At 44.8% G+C, this 15,144-nt stretch overlaps 1 non-coding gene across 1 annotated transcript; it reads left to right on the top strand.

Moving 5' to 3' along the window:
* Positions 1-6,368: 6,368 nt before the first annotated feature.
* On the top strand, positions 6,369-6,475 carry LOC119233074 (U6 spliceosomal RNA). Its single transcript, XR_005122242.1, has one exon. It is a non-coding gene; the product is annotated as a U6 spliceosomal RNA (small nuclear RNA).
* Positions 6,476-15,144: the final 8,669 nt, after the last annotated feature.

Below are 15,144 nucleotides of genomic sequence, written 5' to 3'. Positions count from 1 at the left end.
CACACCATTCAAAAAAACAACTCAAAATGACCCATATTAAAAAACCAAAAGCAAAAAGTGCTGGTGAGATGTGGAGAAAAAGAACCCTCTTATAGGGCTGCTAGGAATGTCTAGTTGCTATGGAGAGCTATATGGAGAGTCTTCAAAAAATGGACCTGCACATGACCCAGCATTCCACTCCTAAGTGTCTATCCAGAGAACACAAAAACACGAATTTGAAAGGAAACCTGTACTCCTATGTTTATTGCAGCACTATTTACAACAGTGAGGCTGTGGAAACAACCCAAACAGGTGAATGGGTCAAGGATATATAGTATAGATTCACAATGGGATATACTCAGCAATCTCAAAAGATAAAGTCATGCCTTTTGTGGCATCATGAATGGAGCTGGATGGGGTTATATTAAGTGAAATAAGTCAGAAGCAGAAAGAAAAACGCGGTATGGTTTCACTTACTTGTGGAATACAGAGAAACCAAACAAAAGATAAAAGATAAACCTGGAAAGCTGACCAAGGTTCTGAGTCATTCAAGAGAGGAGAAGGAGGGGACAGAGGAGGTGAGGGACTAAAACAGGAGGGGAAGAGCGCAATGGACTATGACTAAAGCTATCAGAAGGGGATTGTGGTGGGGTGTGGGCAAAAGGTGGGGGTCCAATGATGATTCCTGGAGCTTTGGTGGTAAGTATGGGGAAATAACATATTTGTAGAGGTGTGAACCTATAACCCTACAACATATGCTGTGTTGTGAATCAACATTACCTCAATAAATGTATCTTAAATTTTTTTAAAAATAAAAATAAAACAGATACTAGGTCATGAGCAAACCTTTGCCGTAAATAATAACAAATTCCCCAAACTAACTGTGGCATATTACTAACTATGGTTGAGTAACTAACATGTTGATTAGAGGGCATATCTAAATCTCTTTGAATGTTCCAGAATAATAATTGACAAAGCCATATAATTTATAAGCATGTTGTCTCTTTTCCCAAATCAACTGCATAAAGCAGGGATATAAGGGCATAAATCCAAATTCTTGTGTATTGGTGCATGGTCTCTACAATCCAACACTATCCCCTCTCCATTTTTTCCATCCCCTCTTCACCCAGTGCCACACTCCAGCAAGTAGTCATCTCTACTCACTTCATTCCATTTACATTATTCCCCCCAAGTTCCCACTTCTGCTCACATCTCTTCCCTATCCAGAATGCCCCACTTTGCTCTCCTGTTGACATCTTTGCACAGAACAGAAAGAAAGAATCCCCTCCTCCTCTCTCTCCTTGCCACAAGTGTACTTACTCATCCTTTCAGACCTTCTCCAATCTTCCCTTAAGTCAAAAGGAATTGCAAGTTGCCTTTGTATTTTATTTTAAGCCTCTCTTAGAGCACTATTTTGGGCTAGGGATCAAAGTCATGTTTGCCTCTACCTCTCCTCTCCACTGGACTGCAAACTGGTGCTCAAAGTCAGCTTATGGGAATTGACTTCTTGGAGAACATTCCACTCTCCACTTCTAAACACTCAATCAGGGCTGTTGTTTCAAAAAGTTAAGTGTGGGTTCTTGTGGCTATGCTGAACCAGAACGCCATGGCGCCAATATGGTGTGACTTCATGGCAGCTGCCCATTGGTGGAGAGCAGACGGCCCTGTCTGTGCTCACCTGATGGAGCCCTCAGGCCTGGTGGAATTTCCAAGGAATTCAGCAAGGCAGTTGTTTGCTGTGTGTCATCGGTGGAAAAGGAGGACTTTTGATAATCTCATCCTGAAATTGGGAAAGGCAGAGCATTGTTCATGTTTGACTTTGACTCAGTGTGAAGGGAGTAATCAGTGTTCACCCACGGGAAGTTTCATTGTGTGGCTCATGTCACAAGGGACATCTGTCACAAGGGAGATTTCTCCCAGGGACCAGTGGAAGATTAGATGGTGATAAACTAGAGACTCAATGCGCAGGCTGCGATTTCAGATGCACAAAATATGGCTTATTTCTGGGTTATGAAGGAGTAACAGGAAGAATAAATAAAGTTTAAAAATTTGTTGAGGGGCCTCCCTGGTGGTGCAGGTGGTTGAGCGCAGCGCTGTGAAGCTGTCTGCAGCCTCTGCAGTGCCAGTTTGATCCCTGCCGGCCTCGGAGCAACCCACATGGCGAGCAGACCTCTCCTGTCTTGCCTGCTGCCTGCCTCAGCAATGTACTTTGCCAGTCTGCCAATGTTCTGTTCCCTGCTCTGTCTCTGGTGAATCCTCTCACCCTCCCGCGCATCTGGCCTGTACCCCTGTTCTTGTATAAATAAAGAAATCTTAAAAAAAAATTGATAATTATTATAGTTGCAAAACCCATAAATCCAAACCCTGTAACTGCCCTAAACAGATATACTTTTATTGCTCTCACTTCATCTTTACTCCTTCCTTCTTAAATCTTGTTTAATAGGGAGGTCCTACTTATCTTTCTCTTCCCCAACACTCCCAACCCTGACCATGAAAAATATGCAAGACACAGAGGGTTTGGCTATTAGTCAATAATCAGGAAGGAGGCCTGGGCTATAGTCCCTGTTTTGCCTTGGTTCAACTCTGGGCTCCATTTTTTCATCTATAACGTGGGAGAGTTGAACTAGAGCAGAAGAAGAACTTGGTTCTCATCCAGATGTCTGGGAAATTCTGGACCAGATAGGGTTCTGCTGTAGGACTTCTCAGATGTATACCTTATAACTTTTCAAGAGTAGTGTTTGGTGCTCCAGATTTACTTGGCCACAGAATTAGTCTCACAGGACCCATGGGATTCACTGGGGAAGATGTTGACTGGAGAATGTCTAAGTTCCCATTCATGCTTACTTTCCCTTCCAAAGCCTGGCCTCACTGTGGCTTCTTCTACTGTGGTCTATCTTGTTTTACGTGTGTCCCATCAACTTGCTCTTCAGTGGTCATATTCCCAGCACAAATGGAATAACCCAAATCCCTTCATTTCTCTGAACATCTAGATTCGTCATTAATGTCAAAATGTAAGAGTTATATGACTATCTGCGGGGGAAAATGCAGACAATATTGTTACTGACCAGCCATCGTGGGTTCTTGATTTCCTCTTTTGAAGCTGAGATTTTTTTTTTATTTTATTTTTATTTTTTTTAAAAGGAACCATTGGCAGGCCTCTCCAGTGGTGCAGTGGTTGAGCGCTGGGTTGAGAAGATGCTCGCAGCCTCTGTGGCGCAGGTTCGATCCCCGGCTGCTCCCCGGCCACCGGAGGAGGGTCCCACAGGGCGCGCAGACCTCTCCTGCCGCCCGCTGCTCCCCTCAGCAGTGTACTTCGGTCCTTCTGCCTGCTCTGCTCCCCGCTCTGGCTCTGGTGAATTCTCTCACCCTCCCGCGCTTCTGACTATACCCAGTGCATGTATAAACAAACAAACAAACAAACAAACAAACAAAACATGCCTCTATAAAAAAAAATTAAAAAAAAAAGGAACCATTGGCAGAATTTTTTTAAAGATTTATTTATTTTTATACAAGAACTGGGGTACAGGCCACTGGCGTGGGAGGGGAGAGGATTCACCAGAGACAGAGCAGGGAACAGAACAGGCAGACGACTGAAATACACTGCTGAGGGGAGCAGTGGGTGCAACAGGAGAGGTCTGCTGTGCCATGTGGGACTCTCCCTGACCAGCTGAGAATTGAACCGATGCTGCAGAGACTGTGGACAGCTTCACAGCGCGGAGCTCAACCCGCTGCACCACCTGGGAGGCCCTAAAGTGAGATTTATTAAATTGACAGAGCAACAGAAAGCTCCAGGTAGACTCCAAGTTGAGTGTCTCTCAGATGGCCAACAGCCTTTCCCTTATATAGGCCACAAGGAGCCAAATACAAGGGATGACCTTATTCTACATGGGAGGGTGGGGAAGGAAAGGGAGGAAGTTTTGAAGCAGCCTGGTGCAGCTGTAGCAGAGAACATGCTTCTGCAGGAGTCACATGTTCAGAAAATGGAAGACAGATCCCATCCAGAGGCAGAGATCTTAGTATTATAATGAACATAAGGTCTGAGCAAGTTCAGGGTTCTTCTCAAGACGCATATGCTACCAACTGGCCCTACCGGTCTGTCTGCAGGCCAGCAACTGTTGTGCTTTGTAGTCATTGGACTGGTGGCTTAAACAAACAAGTTACTAGGGACAGAGATTAAATAATGATTTGATGTTAATCATTAAGCAATGACATATATGCACTATTGCTAGTGTTGTTATTTCTAAGACTACATGCAAGGAGAAAGAAGCAAGCACATCCAAGTAAGCCTGTATCACTCTAAGAAGTACAAGTAAAGAAAATGAAAATTCTTAATACTCAGAATCATTTTCATTGATTGAACATCCATATCATAGGATACTATTTAGCAATAATAAGGACCAAATTATTAATATCTATGACTTAGATGAATCTTAAAATCATTATGCTAAGTTACAAATCATTTTTATTTTTATTTATTTTTTTAAGATTTATTTATGCATACAAGAGCTGGGGTACAGGCCAGAGATGCAGGGGGTGCCTCACCAGAGACAGAGCGGGGAACAGAACAGGCAGACTGACTGAAATACACTGCTGAGGGGAGCAGCGGACGAGTCAAGAGAGGTCTGCTGCACCATATGGGTTAGCTCCCTGGCAGGCCGGGGATCAAACTCATGCTGCAGAGGTTGTGAATTGCTTCATAGTGTGGTGCTTAACCCCTTGCGCCACCAGGGAGGCCCCCAAAGCATTTTTATTTATTTGTGTATGTGTGTGTGTGTGTGTGTGTGTGTGTGTGTGTGTGTGTGTGTGTGTGTGTGTGTGGTGATGTTTACTGATCTTATATGTGATCTTATTCTCCAACATCTCCATTTCTTTTCAGGATTACATTTAAATAATTATTTAATTGGTTTATTTTTCCCCACCACCATCTCTTATTTCCCTTGTTCCTTTCCCTTTACCCTCTCTTTTAACCTCATAGTCCCCAGGATGTTTACTGGAGTCCACTAGTTTTTGAAAGTGTTTTACATTATCAAATTGTCTACTATGCAAATGTCCATTATTTGTTTTTATCATTCCGACTTAACTTGCTGCACATAATTCTCTCAAATTCCCTTCAGTTTGTTGAAAATGACTGTATTTCATCCTTTCTTATGACTTTAAAATAGTCTGGGGTATGTGTCTATACCACATCCTCTTGATCCATTTGACCATCAGTGGACATTTAGACTGCTTCCATGGAATTCCTAGCCATTGTAAATAACACTGCTTTGAGCATTATGTTACATATGGATTTTAGTGTTAATAATCCTTGGATATATGCTCAGGAGGAGGATTACTGGGTCACATTGTATTTCCATTTTTTGTTTTTTAAGATAAATCCAGATTGCTTTCCTTAATGATTGCACCAGTTCACACTCCCACTAAGAGTGTGTAATAGGATTTCTTTTTCTCTGTATCCTCTCCAATATTTGTTGGACCAGCAATCTCACTGTTGAGATAGTAACTCATTGTGGCTTTCATTTGCATTTCCCTTTTTAGAAATAATAATGAACATTCTTTTTTTTTTTTTTTTTTTTTTAAAGATTTATTTATTTATTTATACAAGCACTGGGTACAGTCAGAGGTGCGGAAGGGTGAGAAAATTCACCAGAGCCAGAGCGGGGAGCCGAACAGGCAGAAGGACCGAAGTGCACTGCTGAGGGGAACAGTGGGCGGCAGGAGAGGTCTGCGCACCATGTGGGACCCTCCTCTGGTGGCCGGGGAGCAGCTGGGGATAGAACCAGCGCTGCAGAGGCTGCGGGCAACTTCACAACCCAGCGCTCACCCGCTGTGCCACTGGAGAGGCTCAATAATGAACATTCTTTTTCATTTTTTTTTTGGCCTTCTGGATATTCTCTTTGGTGAATTGTCTGTTCAAATCTGCTGCCCTCTTATTAATTGGGTTATTAAATTTTTATTGTTGAATTGTATGGGATTTTTATATATCTTTAATGTTAACTCCTTAACAGTTATATGTCATGTAAATATTTCCCCCTATTCAATTGGGCATCTTTTTAATTGACTTGTATTTTTTTTACTGTACAGAAAGCAAAACAGGGCCTCCCTGGTGGTGCAAGGGGTTAAGACGCAACTTATGAAGCTGTCCGCAGCTTCTGCAGCACGAGTTCGATCCCCTGGCTGGCCAGGTAGCAACCCACATGGCGCAGCAGATCTCTCCTGACTCGCCTGCTGCGCCCCTCAGCAGTGTACTTCAGTCAGTCTGCCTGTTCTGTTCCCCACTCTGTCTCTGGTGAATCCTCTTGCCTCCCCCCCCCCACCCCCATAGCTCTGGCCCTCACCCCAGCTCTTGTATACATATATAAATAAATGTTTTTTTAAAAAAAGCAAAACAGGTGCTCGCTTCGGCAGCACATATACTAAAATTGAAACGATACAGAGAAGATTAGCATGGCCCCTGCGCAAGGATGACATGCAAATTCGTGAAGCGTTCCATATTTTTTTTATCCTCCATGTCCAGTTTGGTTAGCTTTGTTATGCAAAATAAGTGAAATATCAGGTTTTTACTCCTGTGCCCTTATTAATCATTAAAATTAACACAAAAAGTGCAAAAAAAAAAAAAGCAAACAGCTTTAAATTGAGCCAGAGGATTCTATTCAATTGGCCTTTTTTAAAATTTATTAATAATTCAATTACACATGTATGTGGTGCAAAATATTTAAAACATTGAATTTTTAATATTCCTGTATTTCTAAAACATTGAGTCTAGACATACTTATTAGGGTTATTGTAATACTGGTCAGGGGCTTGTTACTGATTGAATTGTGTACCCCAAAATAAATATGTTGAAGTCCTGAATTCTAATACCTCTGAATGTGATCTTATTTAGAAATAGGGTCCTTGCAGATATAATCAGTTAAATTGTTATGAAATTTTATGGTAGTAGGATACACTCCTAATCTAGTATGACTGTTCCTTACAAGGTACTCATGTGAAGGTGCAAAGACATACAGGCAAGAATGCCAGGTGATATAGGTAGAGACTGAGGTAGAAGTAGAGATTGCAGTGCACAGCTGCCAGCCTGGGAAAGATGTAAAACATCTTCTTCCCTAGAAAGGGCTTGGCATCGCTCAGTTTGATTTTTGAATTATTGCCCGCAGCACTGTGAGACAGTACATTTCTGCGTTTGAAATCACCCAGTTTGTGATACTTTGTTGTTGTTGTTTTAAGATTCATTTATTTATGCATACAAGAACTGGGGTATAGACCAGAGGTACAAGGAGGGGTGGTGGTGAGAGGATTCATCAGAGAGAGTGGGGAGCAAAACAGGCAGATCTACTGAAATACACTGCTGTGGGGAGTAGTGGGTGAGACAGGAGAGGTCTGCTGCACCATGTTGAGTTGCTTCCTGGTCGGGGATCGAACTCATGTTGCAGTGGCTGGTGATAGATAGCTCCAGAAAACGAATTCCTGGTGGTGCACTAAATTGAGAGATGATATGAACAAAAGCAGGCAAAGGACTCCCCAGGCAGGGATGTGCTAGAGATGGGTCCTCACCAGGCTTGCACATGTGCCCCTCTCCTCCCAACTCCATGTTCAGTGATTTCACATTGGTGGCTTGGAACCAGCCACTCAGATGGCAACCATCCTGTTTCCTGAGAAATTAGGTGTTTCCTGGGATTTGCGATTTTCAGTGCTAAAAATGGCAAAGTTTCAGGCAACTGCAACAAATTGGTGACCCTTACAGTTTTGGGAGTATTTATACCGTGGAAATTGGCAAACCCTGCGAATTAGGGCATTTTCCCTTTAGAGAACCACTTGCTATTTATCTTTCAGCACACTGGGTTTGCTTCTCCAGCATCACTGCTTTATAAGCACAGTGAGTACAGCTTAGGTTATCTAACGCCATTCCTGTAGCTCATCAAATTTATGAAGTTACATAGCAGATGCTAGCAGGAGTAAAGACTTGGGGAGTTATTGTCTGAATGGAAATATCAAGCCTTTTCTAGATCAGTAAAATAGTAATGACCACAAAGTTATGAATCACCTTGACAAAGAACTTTACAATTTAATGTCAGTATGCCCTCTTACCAAATTTTGTGTTCTCTTCTAACTCATAGGTTTGGTTGATGGATTGCATCACCAACATCAAAGATTCCCCATACCAATGTATTTAAATTTGTTTTTTTCTGTTACCAGTTTGGGTGATGAACCGAAAAGAACCTGGTGTAAGGGGAGATTTCCTGCTCCCAAACATTATACAGACTTAGAGAACCTTAGAGTAGACATCATAAATTTAAAGATCTTAATTTATTTTTCCTAAGAGCTACATAACAGAAATACAAATGCTTAACATTCTCCTATGGACTTACACACCTAGATATTAAACTTTATAATAAATCATATTTAATAGGCAATCAGCAGTGATTTATTGAACATGAGCATAGTGCTTAGCTCATCATATCTGCAGCATAAATAAAATAGTTTCTAGGTTTTGCCCTAACAGTAAAATGACTTTTCCACTAGAGAAGCTGTAGAGAAATGGAAAAGAAAAAGTAAAATCTCCACCAGATTGAGCATTAGCCTGCCTGCCTCCACTTCCAATCAGGCACCAAGCCATAAAGATGCTGCTCAGGCAGTCTCCCTTTCTAACTACTCCCAAATTCACTCTCCACTCTTCCCGTTTCTGCTGCCCACTACTTATGACCAGAGGATCTATTTGAATGCACAGCTACATAATTGGATGATGTCTAGGGTATATTGTATGATAAAATGTAAAGCAAAACAAAAATCCCATACCCATTGTGCCAAAGTTTGTATGTGAATCACCTTTCATATCTTAAAGAGCAGCCTTACATATGCTTCTGAGGGAGTTTGTAGAGTGCTGGGTCCTTGGGTTCACTCTGGGAAAGGTGTCACCAGAGTTCCCGTTTCAGTGGCACGCGGCGAGTTTCCCAGGTGGGTTTCTCCATGAGACAGAGATGTTAGTTATATTTAAAGAACAGTTTTATTAGGGAAGGGGAAAGGGGCAGGTTTGCTGAGAGAGGCCTGCATGGTTGCAGCAGGCGGCCTTGAGGAGAGCTACCACTGCTGAGGGAGGTAGGTCAGTGAAGAGAAGCCCCGGCATGGTACAGATCATGGGCAGGCAGGGATGCAACTGCCCTGAAGAGGAGAGAGTTGGTAAGAAGAGGCACCTGCATGGCCCACATGGTTGCAGGCGGGCCGCCTTGAGGAGAGCGGCCTCCGCTGAGGGAGGTCAGTGAAGAGAAGTCCTGGCATGGTACAGGTCACAGGCAGGCAGGAGGCTGCTGCCCCGCAGAGGGAGGGAGTTGGTGAAAAGAAGCACCTGCAGAGTCACAGGTGGGCAGTGGGCATGCTGCCCGGTTCTGTACAGAGACTGCACTGATACAGTCTTCTTCTATTTGGGGGGGTTCACTCCTTGTGGGTAGATGATTTGTGCCCCTGACACTCCCTATAGCAGTCTCATAGTTTCTGGGTGTTATACCTCCTGATCTGGGCTTTGATGACTGAGGGTCTTGATTTCTGTAAGTGAGTTAATGGATTATGCTAATCCTTTCTACCCCTACCTCCTTGTATGAGTTAGGTTCTTGACCTTGTATCTCCTTTCAGTTTTTCTATTCTTATTCTCCATCACTTATATAAATACAAAGGCACTCTCTGGGCAGCCTGTAGTCACCCTGCACTGTACTTTAAGTAAATAGATCTTGTCACAATGACCATAACTCTTTCACAGCCCACGTTTACCTTTCTATTTCTTCCACAGTACCATGACTTCTTTGAGGGAGTTTACTTTGGTGTCCTAGCATGTGACAGAGATCAAGTAGGCGATAAATAAAAGTCAGTTAAATTAAGGAATCATTAAATAAAGCAAAACCACTGAGCTTACAGTTTCCTTTTGTCAGTTAAATTTAGTAAGCCAATTTTTAAAAATATAAACACAGACCCATTAAGGCTATATGTCACCTCCTCCTTTTTTTTTTTTTTTTTAAATCAGGACAGCCAGAAGCAAAAAAATAAGTCACGAAATTACATACGCGCACACACACACACACACACACACACATCTAATTAGAAAGACCAAAACAATACCAATTTACAAGCCCTGACACGTCATCTTCATAGCTCTGTGCACTGATCCTATAATTTGTCTTCTGAACACTGTTATTTTCCTTCTCTGGACATTAGGCAACTCAGGAAAGGGTTCCAGAAAAATTTCAACACCACAGACACTCATGATTATTAATATTATTAATACTGTTTATTTTTTTAATGGCCTGTCTTCTAAACCCTTGCATCCTATCTTAGAGAAGAATATAGGATTGCCGCCAAATGCAACACAGATTACTTTCAATTTGGAGTCTCTGCCTTCCCGTATTGACCTCCTTCCAAAACCACTGGAATTCTCTCCTCCTTTTCAAACTGCCCTTGGGATTCCTTTTCTTTCAGGTCTCCTTATCACTGACACACCCTGGCGCCCTCAGGGGAATTGTCACCCCACCAGGCATCCAACCTCTCCTACTTCTCTCTATTTCAGTGCCTGCCTGGGAGCAAGCCAGGATGGGTGAGGGGCGAGGCAGGGATTATTAATGTCTAGTGCCAGCTTTCTCCCTCCCTTCCCTGCCCTGTCCACTTCCTCCCACCAAAGGTAGGGCTACTGGTTCCAGGAAATAATTGCCCTTCTCTGAGTAGGAAAAGGGAGTGTTTAAGTTCTCCTTCTGTTACAGGGCAGGGAGAGGGGCAGCCCAAACCCCGCAAACCTGCCTATTCTAAATGGGTTCTGCCATCCGCCGCATCAACACAAAACATATGAGACTTCAATGGGAAGGAACTTTAATAAAACTAGGAAACAATACAGGTAAGGCAAAGAGTCTAGTTTCTAAATCCAGCACCCAAAGTTACCCGTCCTCTCATTGTTATAGAGCAGCCCCGATATTGAACGGGTTCCTGGTTGTGGGTCCTCACCCGCGCTCTTAAAAGGAACTTATGAATACTCCACTACAGACACACACAAAAGGTTAATACAAGGCTTATTTACAAGGGAAAAGGAAATAAGGAAAATGTACAACTCAGGGAGAAAATAGGGAATAAAGTCTTTAATGCGTCCTACCCAATCCGACGACCTGGAAACCCAAAGTCACTCTCAGAGCTGGCCGGACGCTGCGAGCTGGCAGAGAGCCAAAATGGGGGGTCCCCAAAACCCACGTGTCTGCCTTTATATCAACCTGGCTGCTTAACTCCACCCTCAGGTCCCAGCCACCTTCCCTTTGGTGGTGATGGGATTTGGAGTTCCCAGTGTCTTTGGCTTTGGCCTGGGGTGGGGGTGGAGTCCACAAAGCCTCTATGGAATTAGCTTTAGGACATCCTGTTCCCCCTTACCATGGGTAAAGTCCACCCAAGCAGGATTGGCCCAGAACAAGGCCCCAAAGCCTGCCACAAGTCTAAAGCATCTTCCAGTGGGGACCCACAGAAAAGGATCAGAAACCACCGGACAAGTCTGGAAGGAAAATCCAGAGGAAAATCAAAATCAAGACAAAAACCACCATGGTCACTTCCCCATGGGTGTCTCAACAACATCTGTGTCACCCAGTCCATGACCAAAAGGCAAGCAAAGTTTCTTCACGTGTCTCTAGGCTCCATGCGCCTCCTCCAGGTCTCCTTCTGGCTCCACCCTGCTTCCTTCCTTCCTCAGTCTCCTCTGCAGCTTCTTCTCTCCCTGCTCAGCTCCACCCTCCATTTGGGTGGGGCAGGGAACCTGGAACCTCCCCCTTTCCTGGGGACCACCCTGTTATGTTATAGGACAGGGAGAGGGGCAGCCCAAACCCCGCAAACCTGCCTATTCTAAATGGGTTCTGCCATCCGCCGCATCAACACAAAACATATGACACTTTAATGGGAAGGAACTTTAATAAAACTAGGAAACAATACAGGTAAGGCAAAGAATCTAGTTTCTAGATCAAGCACCCAAAGTTACCCGTCCCCTCGTGGGTAAAAGTCCATCCAAATGGGATTGGCCCAGAGCAAGGCCCCAAGGCCTGCCACAAGTCTAAAGCATCTTCCAGTGGGGACCCACAGAAAAGGGTCACAAACAACTGGACAAGCCCGGAAGGAAAAGAGCAAAATCAACATCAAGATAAAAGCTGCCATTGTCACCTCCCCATGGGTCTCACCCACATCTGTGTCACCCAGTCCACAACCAAAAGACAAGCGCAGTTTCTTCACGTGTCTCTAGGCTCCATGCGCCTCCTCCAGGTCTCCTTCTGGCTCCATCCTGCTTCCTTCCTCAGTCCCATTGTAACAGGGTGGTCCCCAGGAAAGGGGGAGGTTCCAGGTTCCCTGCCCCACCCAAGGGAGGGTGGAGCTGAGCAGGAAGAGGAGAAGCTGCAGAAAAGACTAAGGAAGGAAGCAGGATGGAGCCAGGAGACCTGGAGGAGGCGCATGGAGCCTAGAGACACGTGAAGAAACTGCGCTTGTCTTTTGGTCGTGGACTGGGTGACACAGATGTGGGTGAGACCCGTGGGGAGGTGACAATGGCAGCTTTTATCTTGATGTTGATTTTGCTCTTTTCCTTACGGGCTTGTCCAGTTGTTTGTGACCCTTTTCTGTGGGTCCCCACTGGAAGATGCTTTAGACTTGTGGTAGACTTTGGGGCCTTGTTCTGGGCCGATCCCATATGGATGGACTTTTACCCACGAGGGGATGGGTAACTTTGGGTGCTTCATTTAGAAACTAGACTCTTTGCCTTACCTGTATTGTTTCCTAGTTTAATTAAAGTTCCTTCCCATTAAAGTCTCCTATGTTTTGTGTTGATGCGGCGCATGGCAGAACCCATGTAGAATAGGCAGGTTTGCGGGGTTTGGGCTGCCCCTCTCCCTGTCCTATAACACCTTCTTCAGCTTTTCCTCTTCCTGCTCAGCTCCACCCTCCCTTGGGTGGGGCAGGGAACCTCCCCCTTTCCTGGGGACCACCCTGTTGCAGTTACACTCCTTTTGGAGAATCTACCCTACTTTAATATTTTCCAAATAAGCCTCCTAGGCATCTCTAAGGCCCTGTTTTTCCTCCTGCGGTGGGATTCTGATTCTAGTTTTACCTAAGAATCCCCCAGCATAGTTGGTCAAAGATGATCTGCTGCTATTTTGTCCAGGGGTTTTGCTCGGTGAACACTCTCCTTGGGAGTCTGGTGGTTTTACCTGTCTGTATGACTTGCACTTTTTTACCTTGTCTTAAGGAGAGCCAAGTAAAACTTTCTTAAACAGTGATACAACTTCCAGAGGCAAGGAAGAGCACAGAAACTGGAGTTCTTTTCCCAAGTCACAGAGAGGTGGAAAGTCACAAAGATAATAGAGGGGTTGTTACAGGGCAGGGAGCCTCCCTTGGGTGGGGCAAGGAATCTGGAACCTCCCCCTTTCCTGGGAACCACCCTGTTACAGGGTCAGCAGTGGGGGGATGCAAGCAGAGTGTCATTTACATTTTTTTAAAAAAGATTTATTTATGCATACAAGAGCTGGGGTGTAGGCCAGAGGTGTGGAGGGTGAGATGATTCACCAGACATAGAGTAGGGAGCAGAAAAGGCAGATCTACTGAAATACACTGATCAGGGGAGCAGGGGATAAGAAAGAGGAGGTCTGCTGTGCCATGTGGGTCACCTCCCTGGTGGGGGGAATCCAACTCAAGCTATAGTGGCTGTGGATAGTTTCATAGTGCTGACACTCAACCCCTTGCTCCACCAGAGGCGCCCCAACCATTTACATTCTAATGAGCGTCTAGAGAGGCATTGTTTCTCTTACCAATTCTTCTATAAAACCCCTGAAAGACTCCTCCCTTTGTAACTGGGTGGTCCCCAGGAAAGGGGGAGGTTCCAGGTTTCCTGCCCCACCCAAAAGGAGGGTGGAGCTGAGCAGAGAGAAGAAGCTGCAGAGGAGACTGAGGAAGGAAGGAAGCAGGGTGGAGAGCCAGAAAGTGACCTGGAGGAGGCACATGGAGCAGAGAGACATGTGAAGAAACTGTGTTTGCCTTTTGGTCGTGGACTGGGTGACACAGGTGTGGGTGAGACTCGTGGGGAGGTGACCCTGGTGGTTTTTGTCTTGATTTTGATTTTGCTCTTTTCCTTCCGGGCTTGTCTGCTTGTTTCTGACCCTTTTCTGTGGGTCCCCACTGGAAGATGCTTTAGACTTGGGGCAGGCTTTGGGGCGTTGCTCTGGGCCAATCCCACTTGGGTGGACTTTTACCCACGAGGGGACGGGTAACTTTGGGTGCTTGATTTAGGAATTATATTCTTTGCCTTTCCTGCATTGTTTCCTAATTGTATTAAAGTTCTTTTTCATTAAAATCTCATGTTTTGTGTTGATGCGGCAGATGGCAGAACCTATTTAGAGAAGGCAGGTCTGCGGGGTCTGGGCTGCCCCTCTCCCTGCCCTGTAACCTTTACTAGGGCTGCTCTGCCTTTTTGGACCTTGAGTCCACTGAGGCTGGAAGCTCTCACTGGAAGCAAATGTTAGAGCAGATACAGGGTGGTGCGCCTTAGCCATTGTCAGGTGCAAAGGAAATATCCCATTCCTCTGGGTTTGTTAGCCTGCAACTAAAGAGCTATCAGGGGCCCTGAATTTAAGGGGTACATGCTATGGAGTCCTGCCATCTGCCACATAAAGACAAAGGAAGCCAACTCAGAGTATGAGATCTTTAATAAACTAGAATGTACAGAGAGAAAGGACTTCCTAATATAGGACATACAAAATTACCCATCTCCTGAAACAGGCAAAACAGGGTCAGTCTGAAGCAGGGCCACTGAGGGCCAAAAGCTTGCCACACATCTACGGCACCTTCTGGTGTGCAACAGCCAGAAAGAGGTAAGGCAAGTCTTGAAGAGCTGGGACAATAGAAGAAACCACATCAAGGTTACAGCTGCCATTGTCACCTCCCCATGTGGCTCTCACCCACATCTCTTTCAAGCTTCTCTATGTATCTCTTCTCTATGCATCTGCTTCCAAGTCTTGGGTACTAGTCCAGGTGGACAAGCGAGAGCCCAATTCCACATATGTTCAGTTACATATCCAGTATGGCTGCTTGATTCTACCCCTAGGTTCCCAGCTCAGGAAATCTGGTTCATGGCACCTTGGAACTTGTAATCCAGGGTGGCTACATGTAAGTGGGGGT

The sequence above is a fragment of the Talpa occidentalis genome, unplaced genomic scaffold, assembly GCF_014898055.3.
Source record: "Talpa occidentalis isolate TD23 unplaced genomic scaffold, MPIMG_talOcc4v2.1 talOcc4.7, whole genome shotgun sequence".
Lineage (NCBI taxonomy): Eukaryota > Metazoa > Chordata > Mammalia > Eulipotyphla > Talpidae > Talpa > Talpa occidentalis.
Note: the sequence above shows the minus strand (reverse complement) of the source record. Positions and strands in the feature narration are given on the sequence as shown.